Source organism: Dromiciops gliroides, chromosome 2 (genome assembly GCF_019393635.1).
Source record: "Dromiciops gliroides isolate mDroGli1 chromosome 2, mDroGli1.pri, whole genome shotgun sequence".
In the NCBI taxonomy this organism is placed as follows: Eukaryota; Metazoa; Chordata; class Mammalia; order Microbiotheria; family Microbiotheriidae; genus Dromiciops; species Dromiciops gliroides.
Window position 1 is genome coordinate 100,555,769 of NC_057862.1, and position 24,545 is coordinate 100,580,313.

At 39.1% G+C, this 24,545-nt stretch overlaps 1 protein-coding gene and 1 non-coding gene across 6 annotated transcripts in view; one reads left to right on the plus strand and one right to left on the minus strand.

The window, feature by feature from the left end:
* Window positions 1-18,363, minus strand: part of ACSL5 (acyl-CoA synthetase long chain family member 5) — a 56,141-nt gene extending 37,778 nt beyond the window's left edge. For 4 of the 5 annotated variants that reach the window (XM_043982540.1, XM_043982541.1, XM_043982539.1 and 1 more), the window contains exon 1: window positions 18,228-18,363. The gene's annotated coding sequence lies outside the window, so the exon portion shown is untranslated. Of the gene's footprint in view, window positions 1-14,972; window positions 15,376-18,227 lie in introns of those variants that run through there. The other variant, XM_043982538.1, reaches the window with a different exon arrangement.
* Window positions 18,364-23,352: 4,989 nt separating this feature from the next.
* Window positions 23,353-23,456, plus strand: LOC122745033. Its single transcript, XR_006355334.1, has one exon. It is a non-coding gene; the product is annotated as a U6 spliceosomal RNA (small nuclear RNA).
* The last annotated feature ends 1,089 nt before the right edge of the window (window positions 23,457-24,545 follow it).

Genomic DNA, 24,545 nt, shown 5'->3' on the forward strand with positions numbered 1-24,545 from the left:
TCTAGAAAGTGGTGTGTTTAATTCTAATTGGTTTCTCAATTTTCTTACATGTACAGGCTTATCCAGTGGTGGCCAAAAAAAAGGCTCATTAAAAAAAAGAGAGACCAGTGACCAAGTTTTCCCTACTACCAAGTATAGAATATAATCTTCCTTATCACAAATTCTCTTCTTCAGGAGTAATCAAAAAGGCTTTGAACCCAAATAGTTTACAGAGAAGAATAGTATCTAATTGGTAAAGAGACTTTGGGTACAATCTGCATGAGAGATACATATAGATATGCAAGCTTCTCCTCAGGTACCCAAAAAAAGGAGTGGGGGTGGGGCAGCAAACCAGAGAGATAGATGAATTTTTGGAAGTATAAGTGGAAAGTACTAGAGATTTTTTTTTTAATTTACATTAGATATTAGAAGCAATATGAATGGATGAATGATATTGATTTCATTGGTCTAGGGAAACAGTATGAGAGCACCCTCTACTAGGGTAGATTGCACTCTGTAGATGCTTTAGTGTGTGAGACCTAGAGTTGCCCAAAGGATAGTGAAGTTAATTCATTTACCCAGGGTTACAAAGTTAATAAGTTATCAAAGGCAGAATTTGGACCCAGGACTTCCTTATTTCAAACCCAGTACTCTATTCACAAATCAGCAAGAGCCTTTGGTTCTGGTCTCTGCTCACCAAATGAATATGGAAAAAGTCATTCAGATTTTTTCTTCACTTATAGCAGGGATTCTTAAATTTTTTCCACTCACAACTCCTTTTTGCCCAGTAAATTTTAACATGACTCGGGTGTATAGTATATAAAGTAGGTATGCAAATCAACTATTTACTATGAAATTTTTATGAACCCCACATTCAGTTACGTGGCCCCACAGTTTAAGAAGCTTCAATCTATGGGATGGGGTTAAGGATCCCTGCTTTGCCTACTTAAGGATCCCTAGCTTTGTCCGCTAAGGAGAAGAAATTAGGTTAATAATTGGCAATATCATTCCACGAGAGACAACAAGATGGGTCTAGTAAGCCAAAGGGTCTTCTGCTGGGCAAATTCTTCTCTGTTTCAATCTGTATCCAGAGACCAATTTCTCTTTAGCTAGAGTTTGACAGAGTCCAAAAAATGGCATAGATACTAAGGAGAGTCATGTAACATGACTTAAGCAAGGAAAATGAAGGGACAGATTATACTTCATGCCTCATTTTCACTGGGGAAGAAAGAGAAAACAAGTTATTCATTCAGAGGAATAGGGAAGTTATCCATACATGAGGTCTTGAAAGTGTGGTTATCTTTTTAGTAAAGTCAATAAAAATTAATGTGTATTAAATATCTAACTAATACATAACCCATTGTAGTAAAGGTGAGTAAGATTCAGCCTCTATTTCCCAGGGACTTCAGAGTCTGGTAGGAGAGAGAAGACATACATAAAAGGAGAAAAAAAGTATTTTGTGATAAATGGGTAGGAAGAGTCCAATGTATTATTGGACTCCAAGAAAGGAGTTATCATTTCCACCTAGGGATGTGAGAAGGTCAAGAGAAATACCTTATGTTTATTACTTTTGACAGGGAATTGGACCTTTTGTTTCATTGCTATAAGGAATTCCCAGTGAATAAATCCCCACTGCCAATGCAAACTGGCAACCAACTCTACAACTTATAGTTCTACAAAGTTATCTGGAAGCAATAAGGGGCTATTTGAACTTTCACAAAGCCATATGGTAGTATGTTCCACTGGTAGGACTTTGAACCCAGGTCTTCCTGATTCTAAAGTTGACCCTCTATCCACAACACTGATCTGCCTATGGAATATAGCATATTACAGTTTACAAAGTGCTTTCATACATGTTTCATTTGATATAAGGACAGTCAAGGAAGCTGAGGAAGAGAGCATCAATTACTTTAACTGAGGTCCAATAATAACTATTGGGGCAAAGTTGGGGCATCCGCGTGTTTCAAGTCCTAGTCTAGAGCTCTTTCTACTATATCTCTACTCTATGGCCTTCTCATCCTTTTCTATGGACAAGAATGCTTAGGATCCTGTTTACATTACTAGGTTTTTAATCAATTCATCTCTGGTTGTGATGGAACAGTTACCCCTTATCTGTTGTAAAAAAAAAAAAATAGGGCTTGGAGCCCTTTCTTCGGTATTTAGCAATGTGAATGAACCTGTGGAAAGGTTTTCCTTGAGTACCCAACTTCCAAGTTCATCATTAGCTGACCAGAGGCACGGCAAACCTGCCTTCAAGGAATTTACATTCTGATGGGGGAGCATCACACATAAAAGGAAGCTGAAAAGCTGGGGGTGGAAGAATGGGGGTGATGGTCCAGATGGTTTGGAGCAGAGCCCAGAGGGGAAAGGAATTAGCATGACTGCCCTGGGTACTTTTGCTTCCATTAGGTCCACTACTGTAATCTGCATTCATCTCCAGCTGGAGTCTTAATAGCTGTAGGACACAGCTAAGGAAAGGACAAAAGGTTAGAAGATGACATGGCCCAATTAGGTATTATGAGCAAAGCAGGCAGGAGCAGATTACCTTTTCCTTAAGAAACAAAGAATGTAAACTATCAGAGAGCTTTCTGGCTAACCTGGAAATCCAATTCAAAGAGAAATCTCTACCTTGCATTGCAGTGATTTCTTTGGTAAGGAAGGGCTCTCTTGTGAGAGCCTCTGAAGAGGAAAGTTGAGGCTATAGCAAGCAGTTGCTTAGATTTTGTTAGGATGTTGGAAGAGAATGGGCTTTGAGTATTGTTTTGTAAATACCAAACACGTGATTCTTCAAAGCAAGTCTGAAACCTAACAATCCAGGAGTATCTAGTATTGCCACAGATACCCCAAAGCTATTGTGGTGACTAATGTTTTGTATGACAGCCCAGAAAGTGTTACAACTTTCTAAATATTCTTCTCCTACCAAAACTCGTTACATTTTCCCATGCATTACAAAATGCTGCTCAGACCTAGAGTAATTCAGCCTCTCTGACAGTGGGGGGACTGGGCAGAAACATTTATTTGTTTCTCTTAAAGATAAGAAACCAGAGCAAAGTTGAGAGATGAGTCATGAGACCAAAAGGGATGTGGTATGCTAAAGGTGAACTTTTAGGTTAGGCTGCAAGTTATCTGCATCAAAGGCCATGTTAAGTAGGGTCCTGTTTGAGGGATTGTGAAGTCATTCAGACCTATCCTATGTTCAGGTCACTTTCCAATACTAATCTCTCTCTGGCTGGTAAAGATTTATCAACCAACTAGTTTTACTTTCCTAATCAGATAAGCATGGCCCCCATGTTCCTAGTGAGTCCAAGAGTTCAGCCACCTCACCAACAATATATGTATATACACCCCTCACCTGGGAAGATAGAAGCTCTATTTAAAAAACTTTTATAATTCACTCATGTGCTATTTGCTGATGAACACACATGCATGCACACACACAGAGTTTTCCCCCTTTTGAATTTTTTTTTTTTTTGCGGGACAATGGGGATTAAGTGACTTGCCCAGGGTCACACAGCTAGTAAGTGTCAAGTGTCTGAGACCGGATTTGAACTCAGGTACTCCTGAATCCAGGGCTGGTGCTTTATCCACTGCGCCACCTAGCTGCCCCGCCCCCTTTTGCATTTAAAGGTTGTCAATCACTTTTCATATGTACACTTCACAATCAGTAGGTAGGGAAGGAAGGGAAGATGGGTAGCACTGATGCATCCATAGTATCTGGGGTTCCTTGTCTTCTCTATTTCCTTCCCCACTTCCATGACGTACTTGGAAACAGTTTCTTTCACTAAAGCCTTATTCCACTGTCTCTGTAGTGAGCGGGAGATGTCCCTGGGTTCTCACAAGCAATAAATTACAGGGGACTATAGTCTTTGATAATTATTGGCAATCTGCAAAGGTTTCAAGGGAGGATCTAGTGGCGGACTCTCGTTTGAGAACCAGCCTAGCTAGATGCCCAGATGTTGGTCACTAGTCGGTTGGTCCAAGTTTTTGGCCATGGTAACTCATATGTTAGCAGGCCCCAGCCCCAAACATGCATTAAAACCCAGTTATCTGGGGGGGGGGGGGGGTCTAGATGGCGCAGTGGATAAAGCACCGGCCCTGGATTCAGGAGGACCTGAGTTTAAATCTGGCCTCAGACACTTAACACTTACTAGCTGTGTGACCCTGGGCAAGTCACTTAACCCTAATTGCCTCACTAAAAAAACAAAACAAAACAAAAAAAAACCCCAGTTATCTGTTTGCCATCCACTAAAATATTCTTTCAATATCTCTCATGGTCTAGAGACCATGCCTGCCCTGGAAGAGCTGAGCCACTCAGTTCTGTAACTCCTACTTTGGAGCCCTGGGGTCCTGAATGGTGAGAGGGTAAAACTCTGCTTTACCTAGCAAATCCTATCACCTCATGGAGACCTAGCAAATCACACTATTTCACCCCACCTCCCACCTCTCCTTTTCTAGGAGAAATATAATCAAATCTACCACAAAGCCTCTGGAAAGGGCAAGTCAACTGATGGCCCTCTGGTCATAGTGTCCATCTTTATGGCTTATCAGGGCAACACCCTTCCTTCAGGGTAGGCACTGTCTTGTTTTTGCAACTTATATTTAGCACTCAGTAAGTACTTGATAAATTTTTTTTTTCCATTCATAAGCTCTCATCTACATTAGGGGAAAGAAAATTTTCTTATATGAAATTTTCTAACTGTCCCATTCCTGACTTTATATAACTATTTACTATTTGACAGCACTCAGCTTTAAAATCTTTTGTTCATATGTGAATTTATTTCAGCAGCAGGCATCTGCCATCGCTTTATTGTTGTTCAGCTGTGTCCAACTAACTCTATGTGACCCCATGGACTCTCCTCACAGGGTTTTCTTGGCAAAGATACTGGAGTGGTTTGACATTTCCTTCTCCAGTGTTTCCTTGTTTGAAAGATCAGGAACTGAGGTAATTAGAAGTTAAGTAACTTGTCCAGTGACACACAGCTAACAAGTGTCTGAGGCTGGATTTGAACTCAGATCTTCCTGACTCCAGGAACCACTATTCTATCCACTGTACTACCTAGCTGCCTCTGCCATTGCTTAGTATTCTTAGTATTCTTTATATGTATCACCTATATTTGTCAAACGATTAAAATAGTTGACACCTTTGATATATCATTAAGCTAAGAGAAAGTGTAGAAGATATTTACTTAAGGGGCAGCTAGGTGGTGCAGTGGATAAAGCACCGGCCCTAGATTCAGGAGGACCTGAGTTCAAATCCGGCCTCAGACACTTAACAATTACTAGCTGTGTGACCCTGGGCAAGTCATTTAAACCCAATTGGTTCACTAAAAATAAAAAATAAAATAAAAAAGATAATACTTTAATAGGAAATATTTTAATAGGAAATCAAGATCAGATTTAGATTGTTGTGTTCAAGGATCAATCTATAGAATCAACTCAACCATGAGTTTCTCCTCTGTGAAGCCTTGACAGATTTTTTTTTTAATTTTAGGATACTTTATTTATGACCTTCCATAACAGTATCTAGTACCTTTCCTTCTGCTGTGTATTTATATGTGCTCAGGAAAGACAAACTTGTTTTGAACTTTAATAAAAATTATATTTAGGAAAATGAGTTATTTTAGGACCATAGATAAAAGTAAAAATTTATTCTGAAGTCAGAAGTAACTTTAGATCATATACCATTTTTGGATGATGTCTACTATTGCATTCTTCCTTTCATTGGTATAGAACAGCAGACCACAGACCTGTTTGGGGGAAGTCGGGGCCTCACAAAGTCATTGTGAAGTCTATTTCATTTAATTAAATAACTCATAATGAAGCATAACTTTCTGTAGGCTCAGGTCTCACATGGCCTTTTTCTGATGTACATGGATATTTGATTAAAATATAAATTTGTTATAAAGTTCATGAGTTTTTTGCACTACTTTTTTTTTTACAAGCCATACTGAAAAAGAAATGTCATTTGTAGATGAATCAAGAATTTGCTGAATTCTTATAAAGGTCCTAGTGTGGTTAGCATCATGACACATAAAAATAGGCCCTGTGGTCTGGTGGCTCATATAACCAGAGTACAGTGCTAAGAAAGTCACATTATATGGTGAGAATAATGTATGAATCCATTTTACTGGGTTCCATGGCTTTGAGCTAAATAAAACTCTATAAACTGAACTTGAGTTCACAGGATATTTTCATATAATAAGAGGGACACTGCACTAGAAGTAAAGTGACAGAGTTTTAGTATCATGTTAGGTCTCTACTCGCTTTATCTAAGTCAGTCTCCTCATCTATAAAACTGTTATCACCTGCCCAGTCTACCTCACTGAGTGGTTCTGAGAATCAGAGGAACAGTATCTTTTATTTTGTAAGGGGCGAATATCTATGCAAGCATGCTACATATACTCTATTATTTATAAGGTAAGGGAAGACAGAGGCCAGATGATCAGACTATACATATGGATCAGTCTCAACAATGTTGATTATAGATAGCTCAGGTACTCTCATTATCTTCTTAAATCTAAGATTGTAAATTTACTTTTAAAAAATACATATTTATTTTATTAAAACAAGAATTTCCATAACATAATATAATAAAAAAGATGATTGCACATGAAACTGCAAATCTATTATGTACAACTTGCTATTCCTTTTAAATATATAATAAATTTATCATGTAAATTTCTTCCCACCCTTTTTTTCCCTTTCCCTTCTTCCCCCCTCCCCTGCAAGGGATGGCTACCTTTAGACACAAATATATGTGTGTCTGTGTCTGTGTCTGTGAATGTGTATATATACATATACCTATACCTACACCTTTACATACAGACAGATATGTAAGTACAACATATACATATATGTGTAAATATATGTTAAATAGTTCTGTACATACTTCTATTTATCAGTTCTTTTTCTGAATGCAGATAGCATCTTCCTTCATATGTCCTTTCTAGTTAATTTACTTTTAAAACTATTGATATCAAAGGACTTTGCAATGATCTAAAATATTTATTCAAAACACAAATTTGAGCATGAACTATAGATTAAAATCTTGGGTTCTTATGTGCACTTATTGCAGGAGCAGAAATTTACCACCACTTCCATTCTTTTTCTGTATTACCTAACATTAACCCATGCTACATATCACTGGGAACAGAAAAATTTTAAATAATTCTTGGCCTTAAGAAGCTTATATCCACTGATGGCTCAGTGGATAGAGCACCGGCCCTGGAGTCAGGAGTACCTGAGTTCAAATCCGGCCTCAGACACTTAACACTTACTAGCTGTGTGACCCTGGGCAAGTCACTTAACCTCAATTGCCTCACTAAAAAAAAAAAAGAAGCTTATAGTCTAGTTGTGAGAATCCGCAAACACTCATGTGAGAACAATTCAGTGCTAACCTGATTGGCACTATAGTATATAAGAAATAATGACTGGGAGTTAGAAGACCTGAGTTAAAAGTCATAGCTCCAAAACTGACTTGCTGTGTGACCCTGGATAAGTGGCTTAACCTCTGAATTTCAGTTTCTTTATTTCTACAATAGAGAGAATACTTAAAGTGCCTACCTCAAAGCACTATATAAATGTGAATTATTACTAGGGTCATGCTATCATAAGATTTAGAGCTGAAAGAAAATTGGAAAATCATCTGGTGCAGCCTCTTTATTTTGTAGGTGAGCAGTTTGTAGCTAGAGAGAAAAATTACTTCAGAGCACAAAAGTGGTAAAGTTGGAGTTCAACCCAGTTTGATTGACTGCAAATACAATATTCCATGCTAGCTCTTAATGACTAAGCACAGTTGGAAATCCAAGAAGGGGGTGTCCTGTACAGGTAGTCAGTAAAGATTTCATGGAAGAGATAGGCTTTGAGCAGAGCATTGAAAGGCAAGTGATATTTAGATATGAGGAAGAGGAAGAAAATGTTCTAGGTAGTTTCGACTTTCTCTCAGCCCATCCCTGAGATCTGAGACTTACCTACCAGTAAAAGCATTAACAGAATGAGCCTAGCATGGAGGAGAAAGCAAGAGCTATATGACCAGAGTACATCTTTGAAGAGCCAAAAGCAAGTCTGGTTTTAAGAAATACACCTAATTTGGAATGCTGTGGTTACTATTCAGCATTTACTAATAGTGGCTTTCTGAAAATCTATGAATGAAAAAGCAATTTACCTCACCTTTGCAGAAAAAATTTTTAATCAAATGGAAGAAATTAGAGACAAAAACTGATTTTTAGAATAATTTAATAGAAAGTAGTTCCATTAATATTAAAAGGGGGAGGGGAGAAAATAGATTGATATACTTGCTGAAAATAGTTTTCAATGGACAAAAAAGATCTGACATCCAGAATCTAAGGAATTGACAGCTGTTTTTAAAATAGAACCTATTCAGCTCCCTAATGGAGCAACAGAGGATATCGCTGATAGATAATTTTTAAGAGCAAGAAATACACATTGTTATAAACAACTTGAAAATATGCTCAGATTCCTTAAGTGATACAAACCAAGACAAATTGTAGATAAATTAGAGCCACTAACATGACAAATAGAAACAAAAAGGCGATAAGAATCAAACATCATGAGTATAGGGAAATAGGTATTCTAGTACATTCTTGGCGGATTATAGACTATAGACTTTTTTTCCTGGGCATTGAGGGTTAAGTGACTTGCGCAGAGTCACACAGCTAGTAAATGCCAAGTGTCTGAGGACGGATTTGAACTCAGGTCCTCCTGAATCCAGGGCTCTATCCACTGGGCCACCTAGCTGCCCCCCTTATAGACTTTTTTAGAGAGCAAAATAGTAACAAGGTCATTAGAACTAGATAAGACCATAAAGCCCATGGAGTTCAACTGTATCATTTTGTAGATAAGCAAACTGAAAATCATAGGCAAGTGATTTTTCTCAAGGACAGACAGGTAATGTATATGAAATAAATCACAAACCTTTTGATCCAATCCTTCCTTTGATGTCACAGTCCACAGAACTCTGAGAAATTTATTTTGAAATATAAAGAGAAGTCAAGGCGACAGGCATTGGGGAAACTACAGACTATACCACAAACCACTATGTACAAATGAGAGATATACAGGATAAAATGGAGATAATCAGGAGTGGAGGTAGGAAAGGCCCTATCTGGATAATAATATTCATAGTGATTTTTTTCATAATAACAAAAAACAAACAAAAAACCAAACCTGGAATTAATCTCTATGTCCATCACCTAGAGAATAATTGAATTACCATAGTATGTGAATTTACAAGGAAAACATAGAAAGATCTACATTAATAATTAATCCAAAAAACAAACCCAGCTAGAAGAATAAGAGCTGAACACAAGTAGGCATAATATAAAAAAGAAAAGAAAAAAGCCAAAGAGGGCAATATTTCAGCCTAATTTAGGACAGGGAGGAAAGGAAAGTTATCTTTTAATTTGATTGTTTTTAACTTCGTTGAAGTGCTAGGGCTTTGAATAAGATTTTATTCCTCTGTTTCATTTGGTTAAGTTCCTAAGAGTTTTTAAAGAGTAGACACTGAGGTTTGAAGTGTCATATGAGCATCAGCTGATGGAATTGTTTTAAGACCCTGGCCATACTGGGTCTTAGAAATGGTATTTAGCAGAACAAATTTTGAAATCTTATAAAATACTCCAAAGCATAATGGCTATGAAGAAGGAACAGGAGATGTATCTGTCAAATTCCTCATAGGGTGGGACCAAAAAAAATCCGTTTGATATTCAGATTTTTACAATGTGAAGCCATTGTGCTCAAACAAATCAGAGAATCTTGAGATTATCTTGTTTTAGTACAAACAACAAAGGTTTCTCCTTTCCCAGTGCTGAGCAAGTGAATTCATAGATTGAAGAAACAAGGAGGGCCCTTATCAAAAGTTAAATTGATAAGAACATTTCAGATAAGAGAAACAAGCACTAGACTAGGTCAGGCACACATGCCAATGTTAATAGCTAAATGTACAATATATTGTGAAAGAGCCTTTCTCTCGTCCCAACATAGTATCAGACCTCATACTATCCAGTCTGACCAATGATCAGGGATCAGATTATGAAAACCAAAGTACAAACCCCAAACTTTGTCACCATCTCTTGTTATTAAGGCAAACTTTTCAAGGCCAGTTCCTACCCATTTACATAAGTTAGAGGAGACTGGAAAATTGGTTAATACTCTGAAGATGAAACAGCCCAAAAGAGATGTTTGCTAGCCTTGTCTTTCTGCCATTATAATTCTATTACAGTACACGTGTGTCTTTCCTTTTCTGAACTCTGATCTTCATCTACCACTCCTTGGAATCAATATGGGATGTCACGCTTGAGCAACGTGTCAGTAACCTCATGTGACAGTGCCACAGATGGCAATTATCACCCTCCTCTCCAGGAGAGGGTAATAACTGAGTAATGCCATGCTTCCTGCTTTGGCTGCTTTTGCCAGCAACTCTACCCACTGTTGGGGGAGGGGGCTGCCATCTAGTTATATGGATTTCCTTAGCTCTTGGGAATGTTGGTTTTTAATAGACCATTTTTTAAAATTTACTTTTTTGGGGGCTGCTAGGTGGCGCAGTGGATAAAGCACCGGCCCTGGATTCAGGAGTTCCTGAGTTCAAATCCGGTCTCAGACACTTGATACTTACTGGCTGTGTGACCCTGGGCAAGTCACTTAACCCCCATTGCCCCACAAAAAAAAATTTTTTTTAATTTACTTTTTTTAGTGAATGAAAATCTATTTCCTTTCTCTTCCACCTCCCCCCCACACACCCACCAAAAAAACTGCAGAAAAACAAAACCCTTATGACAAAAATGTATAGTCAAGGAAAATAAATTCAGCATTGGCCATGAAATAGGATACCAATGAATAAAAACGCCACAACTCCTACTGGGGCATACTTATAAGGAAAAGGTCACAAAAAAGTCATAAAACTAGATGGGGGAGGGTGTGTCCTATTAGTTACTCAGTTTCTCAGCACTCCAAGAAAGGGTATAAAAATCTAACCCTTAGTGGGGTATAACCAAGATGGCAGAGTAGAGGAAGCAACCCAGCCAAATTCTCCTAACATTCCCCTCCAAACAACTAAAATAACACATCAAATTGAATACTGGAGTTACAGAGGCAAAAGGTCAGGGTAAGACATTTTTCCAGGATAAGCTAACTTGGGAGGTCAACAGGAGAGGTCTATGACACTGGGATGGAGGTTGGCCTGGAACAAATGTAGTGACAATATCAGCGGTGGGCCTTGGAGGTGGCTATGAGAGCAGGAGCAGCAGTTTTAGGAACTCTTGGCCCAAAGGCAGTAAGGAGGTTGGACAACTGGTCAGAAAGAGATTAAGAGTAGTCTTTGCTAGCACTGGATGCAGGACCTGGTTTCATTTGGCTATTCTACTGCCCATACACAGTTCTAGATCCCAGCTCCAGTGAAAAAAGGAGCACTTGTGGTTGGTCACAAGGAAGCAGGGGACCTAGACACAGTTACAGAGTAGAGAAGAATGCTGATGCTTGTGGCAGCAGGAGAGCAGGGACCCTTCCTGGGTAAAAACCAGAGGAAAGACCAGGAGAGCAGTGACTACATCTTTCTCCATATCACACCACCTTGGAAGCACCAAAAAGTTGCTGATCTCCAGAACTAGTTCTGAAAACAGCAGCATCAAAAAGTCTGAAGCTTGAGACAGTGTATTCCTATTCTTAGGGGAACAGAGTACAACTTTAAGATAAAGTTCAAAGTTAAGAAAGGGGCTGGAAAATGAGCAAGCAACAAAGAACTTGACCATAAAAAACTACTTCATTTACAGGGAAGATGAAGACACAAATTTGGAATATGACAACATGAAAACAACTACAAACAAAGCCTCAAAAGAAAGATGCAAATTGGAAACAAGCCAATGAGAATTTCTGCAAAAGTTCAAGAAAGAGATAAGAGCGGCAGAGGAAAAACTGGGAAAAGAAATGAGAGTGGTGAAAGAAAATTACAAAAAGAGAATTAAGAATCCAACTATCTACTTATAACACTGATCTCAGAAGCAGAAGTTACTAGGAAAACTTAAGAAGTAGGGTCAGTTCTATACAGGGAGTAAACTAACATCAAACCCTAACTGCAAGGTTACATTCCTTACAATTTAGGGCATACTTAGTGGAAACTTATAGTACATTGGTAGACCATGGCACACTTTTGGGTTTTTTGCCGGGCAATGAGGGTTAAGTGATTTGCCCACGATCACACAGCTAATAAGTGTCAAGTGTCTGAGGTCAAATTTGAACTCAGGTCCTCCTGAATCCAGGGCCAGTGCTTTATCCACTGCGCCACCTAGCTTCCCCCCATGGCACACTTTTGAGAAACATAATTCTAAACTGTAGAATGGTTATAAAATGCATTAGTGGAAGAAGTAGCCACACTGATCAAGTCACAGTTCTTTTGCAATCAAGATTTATAACACCTATTTGAACACCAAGAGAAGACAAGTGCTCTCCATTACCACAGTAGCCATTGCCTTTAGTAATCTTGTAATCTAGTTATAAAGCCAATATACATGGAAGAATTTTTAAAAATTAACATTAATATACTATATACGAATTGAATAAGGGCTGGAACTACTGAAAAATCTCTCCTTATCTACTGGGTCCTTCCAAGCTGCCTGCAAACATGCTCTCCCCAACCAACCTTAAAACAAAACAAAACCTCATTTGACCCTTACCATGACTTAAAGTTATCCACCTATCTTTCTCTTCCCTTTTGCAAACAAACTAGTGGAAAAAGCTGTTTACATTTGTTGCCTCCATTCCCTCTCGGCTCTAGCACTTCAGGCCCCTACAATCTGGGGTCTTACCTCACTCGACCAAACTGTCTCTGAGTTACCAAGGATCTCTTAATTGCCACATTTAAAGGACTTCTCAATCTTCATCTTCCGAGAGTTTGACACTATTGACTATGCTCTCCTCTTAGATATTCTCTCCACTACCCCCTCCCTGAGTTTTTAATACACTGTTTCACATGCCAATCAACCACAACTCCAGCCATCTTCTTGCAATCTAAATATGACCATTGTTTCTAGAAAGGATGTATCAACTGAGGATCCTATGGCTCTGTTCACTATGTCTGTGACATCCCAGACTGCAAGACATATCTCTAGTCACTACTCCCTATTAGAATGAAGGTTCCTTGAAGGCAGGGTCTATCTCATTTTTGAATTTATGTCCCCAGAACTTGGCATGACTGCCTAGCACATAGAAAGCACTTAATAAATGCTTTTTATTCATTCATTCAATCACCCTGCATATCCTGTTGACAAAACCTTTTGACATACATCTTCTCTTTTCTTCAGTTCACAAGATGATCACCAACCCTAGTTCAGTTCTTTGTCACCTGACCTACTATAATCACCTCCTAGTTGGTCTGCTTAGTTCAAGCTTCTCCTTTCTCCAATCTTTCATCCGCTCAGCTGCCAAAATCATGGTCCTAAAGCACAGGTCTGATTGCGTCACTTTCCTGCTTAATAAGTTCCTGTATTGCTCTATTTCCTTCAAGTCAAAATGCAATCTCCTGTTAGGCATTTAAAGCTTTTCACAACCTGGCCCTGACCGATCTTCCCAGGCTTAGCATACATTATTTCCCAGCCATACTGTCCTGGTTGGTGTCCTAGTCCTGTCACATGGCATTCTATCTCCCATCTCCTTGCCTTAGCAATTGCTGTTGTTCATAGCTGGAATGCATTCACTCACCTTTACCTCAGACTCTCCAGCTTCTTTAAAAGCCCTCAATTAAAATGTTACTTCCTACCTGAAGTCTTTCCTGATTTCCACTCACCAAGCTTCTAGTAGACTGTCCCTTGTCCCCACTTACTATCCTGAAAATAACTACTGTATACATACATAGGTGTGGTATTCCCTGATAGAGTATAAGCTTTTCTAGGGCAGCGATTATTTCATTTTTTTATATTATATTTATATTGTTTCATTCTTTTTTTTTTTTTTTAGTGAGGCAACTGGGGTTAAGTGACTTGCCCAGGGTCACACAGCTAGTAAGTGTTAAGTGTCTGAGGCCAGATTTGAACTCAGGTACTCCTGACTCCAGGGCCGGTGCTCTATCCACTGTGCCACCTAGCTGCCCCTTGTTTCATTCTTTATATTCCCTGCACATAGTAGGTTCTTAATACTTGTGGATTCATTGGAAAGTTTTATCTAAATGGTTGGATTTAAACTAGGCTTTGAAGAGTTGTGAATTTAAAATACTTAGAATTTTAAGTCAAATAGAATCCTTTTATTTTCTACTTCAATTTTTCCCAGAGTGTAAATGTATCATGCTTCACATTTTCCCCCCAGGTTCTAACATACCCAATCTTTTGATTTACTCAGTCCCTCTCCTACCATGGGATGAGTGTGGGAGAAAAGAGAGAGGAAGGTGGGGGGTGGGGGAGGCAGAGAAGGGCAGATAGGAGATAAAAGGACTCCACCATTCCTACCTATGAACTTCAGTTCACTGCTAAGACATAAAGATGGTCTGGTCTGAGCTTTCTTCCATCTCTAGATCCCATGGACAGCACACGGACGGACAACTCCAAGATCAATAATACTAGTGCCTGAACCCCAAAGACCCGAAAGTCCAGTCCTGAATTTTAACCCTGCATTTCCATAAATCACTCAGGGGTGAGGGAAGGATGATGATCCAGGCCTCACTGTTCTTTCTTGCTGCTCCCCAATATAGAAGGCACCTTTCAAAGCTAGTCATACAAAGAGCTCTCTCTGCCTTGGTCCCCAGAAAATAACACCATCTTACTGCTCAGATTCTGGGCATCTTTTCCCAATTGTCCACAACCTTTTTTTAGGCAATCCAAGTTCCATGTGGTATAATTCTTATTTAAAAAAGATCACAAAAGACCCTCTAAATGGCCAGGCATTGGCTAGGCAGGAGGAAGAGAGAAAGAAATGGGGGTTGCCCCACAGATCTTTCCCATACTTTCACAATAAGTCTTGTGCAATTAGACCCCTTAGGGTGTTGCCCTTACCTGATGTGGGAGCAGCATCAGTCAATCTGCCTTGGTTTGGGTTACTGCCTGGGGCTTCTTTCTGTCCACTAAGCCTGCTTCTCACTGTCCTGGGTCCCACTGAGGCCTGGCCAGCTTCAGGAGATCTCTTCCATACGATCATACAGACAGGTCTCAGACTCAGAGCCGGTGTGGTCACCCTCCATTTATCCCCAGCTCGTGTGTACACAGGTCAGGCATGAGCAAGCTCTCCCTTACATAGCCAGGGCTCTCTCCACTTCCTGGTTGCTCTTTTATAACTGAAAGTGGAAGTGTTCTGACAGGAAAGAAGTCGTCCCGGGCTAAGCTGGCTCTTTTCAAAGCCTTTAACTCCCGCCTAAGAGACTTCCAACTGACTTCTGCTTCAGGGTTATAAACCCAACAGAGCCTTGCCTGTGTTTTACCACCTTAAACAAAACCCTGCCACCACCCCTCAGCCCAACAAGTTGAACACACCAGAGGCTTTCCAGTAAAAGAGTCACCTAGAATGACTTCTGTTTGAACAGAGGAGGAAGAGCCTAGGAAAAGCTGACCTTTGACCATACTACTAGGAGGCAAGGAGCAAAAAGACTGCTCCCAGCTAGCTACCTTGGTCATGCCTGCCTGTGGGGTCTGACTCCAGTTCTGACCAAGGTCTGTATGCAGACAATTTAAAGATTAGGGAGTAAGGATTTAATGGGTAGAAGCCCACCCATAAACCAGTTTCAGTGTGGGCTCCTCTTATCTCCATTCCACCCCAACCTTGGACCCCAGTTACAATTAGCCTATCTTATGGTAATCTCATTTGCATTCTTCTGCTTGGGTTTTTATGGCCTTGGGAAAGCTTTGGGAAAAACGAGGAATAGAAGAATGGAAGCTTAACTTGGGAAAACTTGGGGAAAAGGGTTAATTTGCTCCTCAATTTAATTTAGCTCCTCCTACATCTACCTCAAGTATTCGAGAATGCAAAACCATTCCCCTCCCCCGCTTCTTATTTTTTCAAAACAAGTAGAGCTTATTATCAGGCATTTTGCCTTTTTTTTTGATCAGATGTCCAATCAGCTAGGATTCTGTCTTTAGACCAGGGTTCTTCTTTTTTAAAATATTTTTATTTAAAGTTTTGAATTTCAAATTCTAACCATCCCTCCCCCCTCTCCCTTCTCCCAGAGGCAGTAAGTCATCAGATATAATATACATGTGCAATTATGTAAAATAATTCCATTTCAGTCATTTGGTATAAGAAGATTCAAAAGAAAAAAATGAAAGAAAGTGAAAAATAGCATGCTTCAGTATGTATTCAATCAATACCAGTTCTTTCTCTGGAGGTGGATAGTATGTTTCATCATTAGAACTTTGGGATTTAGACCAGGGTTCTTAATGGACCTGCAAGTGGTCTATGGATAGTTTTAGGGAGTAGAGGTTGTGAACTTGGATAAGGGAAATAAGTATGTTTTTATTTTCACTATCTTTAATTGAAATTTATCATTTTTTCTTAAATTTTAATTTAAAAAAAAAAACAAAAACCCATGCTATGTGGCACAGTAGATAAAAGCACCAGCCCTGGATTCAGGAGGACCTGAGTTCAAATGCGGCCTGAGACACTTGACACTTTGTAGCTGTGTGACCCTGGGCAAGTCACTTAACCCTCAATGCCCCACAAAAAAAACCCCAAAACAAACAAAAAAAGCCCCATGATTCTAAAAAGACATCTACAGTACTCACCAGACTCCCCAAGGGGGTAGGGCGTACGTGACACAAAAAAGATTAAAGACTATGTTTTAGACAGTTCTATACTACCTTAAAATCAAATCTCACTAAGAAGGCTTTTGCTGAGTCTTGTACATGATGGAGATCATCTAAACCAATCTTTCTCTCTCAGAAATAATAGATTGGAAAAAAAGTGGGGAAGATCAAGAGTAAAATAACTTAATCCAATCTAGACATCAGCCTGACCTTTTGGCATCTACCTACTCAACACCAAATAGCTCTTTCTATAGAGAAGCCAAGAAGAGAGTGGACTAGGAAACATGTTAACCAAAACTGGCATACTGATTATTTGGTGATGTATTTTCTTAGCAATTGGTAAAATTTACCATGGAATGGTTAAAAACAAAAACACTAACCTGAGACTTGGGAGTCCCAAGTGTTCCCACCTCTGATACTTTCAAGTTATGTGACCCTAAACAAATAATTCTCTTCTCTTTGTCTCCATCTGCTCATCTCTAAAAATAAGGTTGGTTCAAATCCTTAAAGGTTGCTTTCAGTTCTGACATTCTGGGATGCTAGAGGATTATCCTAGTTCTAGAATATCCTACAACTTCCTTATGTTTGGTTCCTACTCAAGAATTAAGTGTTCTAGTTTCAGTTCTATGTTTTCTTAATTAAAAAAAAAAACTTTTAGAACAGCAATATTGCTTTCTCCACATTTAGTATGTGGAGACTCCTACATGGAGGTTTCTATTTTCTCCAGCAAAGATCAGGAATTTAGTGTAGAAAGGTACCTCTGAAGTCACTGAGTCAGTCCATTTTCCTTTTACAGAGGGACAACTAAAGTTTTCAAGAGTGTGTAAGTGATTTGCCCAAGGTCACAAAGGTAGTACTTGGCAGAGAAAAGATTCAAACCCAGGTTTCCTGACACTAAATCCAGAAAGCTTTCCAATGAATGACATATGTATAACTGTATGGATACATTGGTTTTGGAATGCACCAATGGGAAATTCTCATACTCATCATATATCTTTTCTTCCTCCTATACCCATTCCCCTCACCCCCACCACAAAGGCTAATTCCTAGACTCATACATAAAATTTCAGCATACCTTATGAGAATGAAAAAATATTTTAGAGCCAATATGATATAATAAATAGGGTGATAGACTAACTCTAGATACCTGGGTTCAAATTCAGCTTTAAGAATTTATGTGACTATAAACAAGTCACTTTATGCCACCACCCCTCAGCTTCCTCATTTGTAAAATTAAGCTAATGCCTTATGGGTTGTGAAGAACAGAGTTTATAAATCTTAGAGTGCTATAAAAATGGGATTCAGTAGAAATACAGAGCACCCCCTGCAGACAGAAAATGACTCGTCCCCCCCCCAAAAAAAATTCAAAATACTATAGAACCCCCTGACTTCTAGGCTTTGGTCTTAGTAAACACTAACCCTGAGGCTTTATTGCCCTGAGAAAAGAAGCTAGAGAAAAGGATATAGACACACACACACCCATCAGACCGGGAAGGAGATTTTATTGCAACTTACCTTGAAGGAATACTTCTTTCTTGAGCTCAGGAAATATGCCCCACAAAGCTTGCTGTACAAGACTTGCTGTCTTCCACACAACCGTCCCTAGGAAGCAACTGTACCTGGAGCCCACTTACATTGCCCTAAGGGTGGCCAACAAGGCAACTCAGTAATCTTTGTACCTGATTGCAACAGGTTCAAAGGTAGAAATTACCTGTTCAAATACCACTGGTACACTTCAGTAAGAGAGTAGTGCAAAATTTGGCAAAAGGAGAAAAAGGGAGATTGTTATGCAATTACCATCCCAAAACAAAACAAAACAAAACAAAACCAAAAAAACCGTTTAAAGAGAGCTCCGAAAGCTGAAATCCAATAGAAGAAAACTTTTCTAAAGCTGACCTATGTCTTAGAAGATCCTTTTCTTTTCTTTTAGTGGAATCTCGAACATTTGATAAGCATGATATGCACATAATATGGGGAAGAGGATCTGGAAAAAGCAACAGAAAGCATCTAGTCTGATCCCCCCCACCCTTTTTTTTCCTTTACAGATGAGGAAACTGAGACCCAGAGGGGTTAAGTAACAAGCTATGGGTTATGCAGCTAGTAAGTCAGAAGCAGGATCTGAACCCAGATCTTCCTGACTCCCAGTCAAGCATTCTATTCACTATTGCTGCAAAGAATCTGACCATACATTAAAAAAAAACAACAAAAGCTATCTATCTATCTATCTATATATTGTTTGTCTTTGGTTTTTGCGGGGCAATGGGGGGTTAAGTGACTTGCCCAGAGTCACACAGCTAGTGTCAAGTGTCTGAGACCGGATTTGAACTCAGGTACTCCTGACTCCAGGGCGGGTGCTTTATCCACTGCGCCAACTAGCTGCCCCGAGATATATATTTTTAATTCTTGTCAAATCTTTGGAACAACTATAACATTCCCCTATCCTCTTTTTTTTTTTTTTTCGGGGCAATGGGGGTTAAGTGACTTGCCCAGGGTCACACAGCTAGTAAGTGTCAAGTGTCTGAGGCCGGATTTGAACTCAGGTACTCCTGAATCCAGGGCCAGTGCTTTATCCACTGCACCACCTAGCTGCCCCTTTTTAAAAAATTTTTTTAAATTTTTTTTTTTTTGTGAGGCAATTGGGGTTAAGTGACTTGCCCAGAGTCACACAGCTAGTAAGTGTTAAGTGTCTGAGGCTGGATTTGAACTCAGGTCCTCCTGAATCCAGGGCCGGTGCTCTACCCACTGCGCCACCTAGCTGCCCCCTCCCCTATCCTCTTGCTTGTAACAAAGCATAATTGAAGCTAACCAAATCGTTCTAGGCCTTTCCTCTGACACACAAATTAAAGATAAGCATTTGACTTAGATATTAGTGTCATCATTCTAAAATGAAGCTCTTGGAACTAGGTCACTGACAGTCAATGTGAGGAAGTGACTTAGCTGCTGAATCCTAATACTCCTTCCCCACCCCCACCACTTTATAGATGTGGAAACTGAGGCTCCAAAGAAGGAAAGCATTTTTCCCAGCTTCCATTTCCATGCCTCTGCAAGGGTTATCCCCCACCCACAGCCTTGCAACTGACATCTTCACTTCCTCTTTTTAGAATCTCTTTTGGTATTCAGTCATTTCTATCGGGTCCTACTCTTTGTGATCTCATTTGGGGTTTTCTTGGCAAAGATCCTAGTGTGGTTTGCCATTTCTTTCTCCAGCTCATTTTACAGATGAGGAAACCCACGCAAACACAGTTAAGTGACTTGCTCAGTGTCATAATGCTAATAAGTGTCTGAGGGTGGATTTGAATTCAGGTTTTTCTACTCCAGGTCTGGAGCTCTATACCACCTAGCTGCCCTTAGAAGCTCTAGTTTCCATCAAAACTCAATTCAAAGGCAAATGTCTCATAAGACTTCTCATTCTGGTGCTCCCACCTTCCCATAACCTTACTCCTGTGCCTTTCTGTTGTTCTACAATAGAAAAACCTTTATCTCTATAAACATCTTACAGAGAAAGGAGAATTTCATTCATTCAGTAGGGGCCTCTAGATAAGCCTGTTGTGGCTAACAACCAGAGCCTTCTGCTAGAGATAGAGGATTCCATTTCAGTGTATAGGCTAACAGACTTCATGGATTAGCAAGGGACATAATCAGCTCAGTTGCTACTGGGTCATTGTTATACTACCAGCATAGTGTACTGATTATCTCCCCCATTTTTCAAAGTATTTTGTTCTTATAAGCAAGCAAACTAGCAATAGACATTTACTAATTACTTACTATGTACCAGGTACTGGGGTACAAATAAAAACAGAAAGACAGTTCCTACCCTCAAGGAGCTTACAGTTTAGTGGGGAAAGACTAGGCATAAAAGAAAGCTGAAAGGGGTGAAAGGTAAGGGAGTGAGGTGGACATACTTGATACTGGAGTGAGACTATGTTAGAGAAAGTCTAGAGACTCATGAGTACAGCCTGGAAAGAAATGAAGACATGGTTGGCCAGCATTTAGCACAGTGCTTGGCACATAGTCGGTGTTTTAATAAATGTTTATTGATTTCTTGGGCATCCTCCTTAAAATAGAGGTTCTAGGAGTAACCAGCTATTCAGAGGGAGATGCCTCAGAAGTGGAGGGGATTTTTGCCTTAGAATACAATCTCATTTCCCAAAGATTTTTTTTTTTATCAGCTTCTGGGGATTGTCACAGTAAGACTATGAGAGAGTTATTGCTGTCATTAAGATTTTAGAGCTGGAAGGCTATCTAATGCAATTTTTGCACTTTACAGAAGAAGAAACAGGTCCAGAGAGGCTATGATTTATTCAAAGTCACAAAACTACATGATGGTAGAGTCAGGACACACGAGTCACAGTCTTGTCTCTCAGTTCAGTTCTAACTATGCTATATAGCCTAAGGCTTTTGGGGGATTTTTTTTTTTTTGGCTTTTTTCTAGTGGAAGTCTTAAGGTTGTGGGGCAAAATTGCTGCCAAGACAATGAAAAAGCTTCAAGTTTGGGAAAGTGTAGACCAGAGGTTAGTTAATGAACTTGCTTAATATTTTAAAACTATTTTTCAATGCAATGGTTTTATATTGTAATCCTATTTATTTTATACATTTAAAAATATTTTCAGAAGGAGTCTGTAGTCTTTAAGGGATTCCCAAAAGAATTCATGTCAATCAGTCAACATTCCTTGAATACCTAAAACCTGAAGAAAGGCAAAAGACAGTGCCTGCTCTCAGGGACCTTGCAGTCTAATTGGAAAGACAACACAAAAACAACTGCATACAAACAAGTTATGTATAGGAGAAAATGAAGGTAATCATTGGAGAGAAGACATTAGAATTAAGGGGTTCTTAACCCCCAAAATGGCGTAGAAGAAGTGCTGGGCTTGAAATCAGGAGATCTGGTTTCAAGTATTGAACTGCCTGAGGTCATCTCATTCCTTAAACTCTCAGAATTCCAGTCTTCTTAGTCTGTAAAATGGGAACAATACTTGCATTGCCACCTTTGTCCTAAATATTGAAGGAATGGTCACTCTTCAACTGGCTTCAAATAAGTATTTATTGGGCCATCTGTGCATTTGTCCTATATTCCTGTTTCTTCCTACTTTATCTAGCCACTTAGATCATATTGAATTCAGTATTAAGAGCATTCATGCCACCTCCTGACATATCCTGCTAGGAGATAATGATGTCTTATTGGCCCAGAGTCTAGGGTTAAGCTGCCTAGAGTCATATTATCTCTTTAAAGTTCTTCTTCAACATGGTCCTAGCATATGAAAAAGAAGACATTTCGGGGCAACTTGGTGGCGAAGTGGATAGAGCACCAGCCCTGGAGTCAGGAGGACCTGAGTTCAAATCTGACCTTAGACACTTAACACTTACTAGCTGTGTGACCCTGGGCAAGTCACTTAACCCCAATTGCCTCACCAGAAAAAAAAAAAAAAGAAAACATTTTGAGGAAGTCACTTAGGCCCTGGAGTAGGGGATGCCAAATTGGATTTTATTAAATGACAAATTGAGCAAAAATAATTTCCTTCAAGCCATAGAAAAGAATTCCATATGAATCTGTTCTGTGTGGCTTAAGCTGAAGGGCCAAGAGTTCTGTTATAAATTGTTCTTACCTGGAAAGTTACATGCACAGTGTGGGACTCAGGAGTATCATAGGATCTCCAGGGAAACTGAAAGAAAGGGGAAGATTGAAGGGAACACTCTGTATATGATACCATATGTATACCTGTCCACTGTCTTCTTTCTCTATCTCTGTCTCATAACAACTACAGGAGATCTTCCCCATTTAGTTTGTCCTCTTCATTTTACTGCCAATGTTATAACTGAAAATTGTAATCCTATACAGGTATGAGCTGCTATACCCTTTTTATATCAATAGGATTCAGGAAGCACAACCATTGTCCGACTTTACCAGCAATACTGAGGACTAAATGGTTTGATTTACTCCAAGAAAGTCAAAAGAAAAGATGGGGATTCAGAAGACTTGGGTTTATATACTAACTCTGCCATTATTATTATCATTTAGGACAAATCACTTCCCTGGCTTCCAGATTCCTTCTGTAAAGAAAGGGTGATTGGCCCAAGTCAGATTTAAATTCCTTTAGAGCTCTTACATCCGATGATTGCTCATACTCTTTTCTTTGATTATCCAATCTGTTCTGAGGAAAGGACCAAATAAACTCGTTTACAGTGAGGTGTGACTGACTAATGAGACTGATTTAAACATGGATAATTTTGGAACATCATCAATCAAGAAGGTAATATGACAAGAAAGGTGGTTCCCCCCCATATCACTGAAGTTCCTCTTTCTCCTTTTCTTTTGTTTAAATTTATTTTTTAAATTCTGAAATTAATACAAAATAAAATGAGAATTTTTAATATATGAAACAGAAAAGGAAAAAAGGTGTATACATGGAACTACAAATCTCTATTTCATCTAGCTTACTCTTCCTTTTAGGTATATAATAAGTTGTCTGTAATTTTTAAAGTTTCCCTGCTAGTCTGTGTTTCCTTTTAGCCTTCCTTCTGTTCTGCTTCAATGACTTTCCTTTCATTTTCTGTAACTCTATCATCTGCTCCCTTCTACTTTCCAATTCTGCCTACTGGGGGAAAAAAGAAAAAGAAAATCCTTGTAACAAATATGCTAGTAGTGCTCACTTCAGCACCATATAAACTAAAATGGAAATTTAGAAAAGGTCATCATGGCTCCTACACAAAGATGACACCCAAATTCATGAAATTTTCAACACTTTCAGATATATAGAAAACAGATTTTAGATATACATAAATGTTCATCTATATACATGCATGCATGCATATACATACATTCACACACACACATATATTTCACTATCTTTATGTGTTTCTATATACATGCCAAAAGCCATTCCCTGACAGATAAGTGGTCAAAGGATATGGGCAAACATTTCTCAGAAGAAGATTCACAAGCTATTGAAAACCATATGAAAGAATGCTCCAAAGAATTGTTGTTATTGTTTGTCCTTCATTCTCAAAGAGAACCATGACACTGGATGATGTCATGGCTTGAAGTTAATTGGATTTAGGTGAGGGAGAGCTGTGTAAGGTCACCAACCTCACTCTCTCCTCCAAAGCCATCTGAGTCCAGTGGCAAGATCTAGATCAGGACGACTGGAGATGGCCCAAGATGTTTAGGGCAATTGGGGTTAAGTCTCTTGCCCAGGGTCACATGGCTAGTACGTGTCTGAGGTGAAATTTGAACTCAGGGCCTCCTGAATCCAAGGCCAGTGCTTCTTTTTTTTCTTTAAATATAATAAACATTTTTATTTCTAGTTTTGGCTCCAATTTATATTCCGCCCCCACCCCCCTTCTCTCTCTCCTCTCTTCCATCCCTGAGGCAGCAAACAATCGGATATGGGTTATACATGTTTAATTATGTAAAACAGTACCATATTTGTCATTTTGTACAAGAAAACTTGATTAAAAGGAAAAAAATGAAAGAAAGTGAAAAATAGCATGCCTCAGTCTGTTCCACCAACATCAGTTCTTTCTTTGGAGGTGAATAGTATGTTTCATAAATAATCCTTTGGTATTGTTTAGCATCATTGTATTGCTGAGAATAGTCAAGTCATTCACAGTTCTTCATCAAACAATATTGCTGTCTCTGTGCACAATATTCTCTTGGTTCTGCTCACTTCACTATACATCATTTCATACATGTCTTTCCAGGCCTTTCTGAAGTCATCCTGCTTGTCCTTTCTTATAGAACAATAATATTCCATCACCATCATATACCACAGTTTGCTTAGTCATTGCTCAATTGATGGGCATTCCTTTGATTTCCAATTCTTAGCCACCACAAAA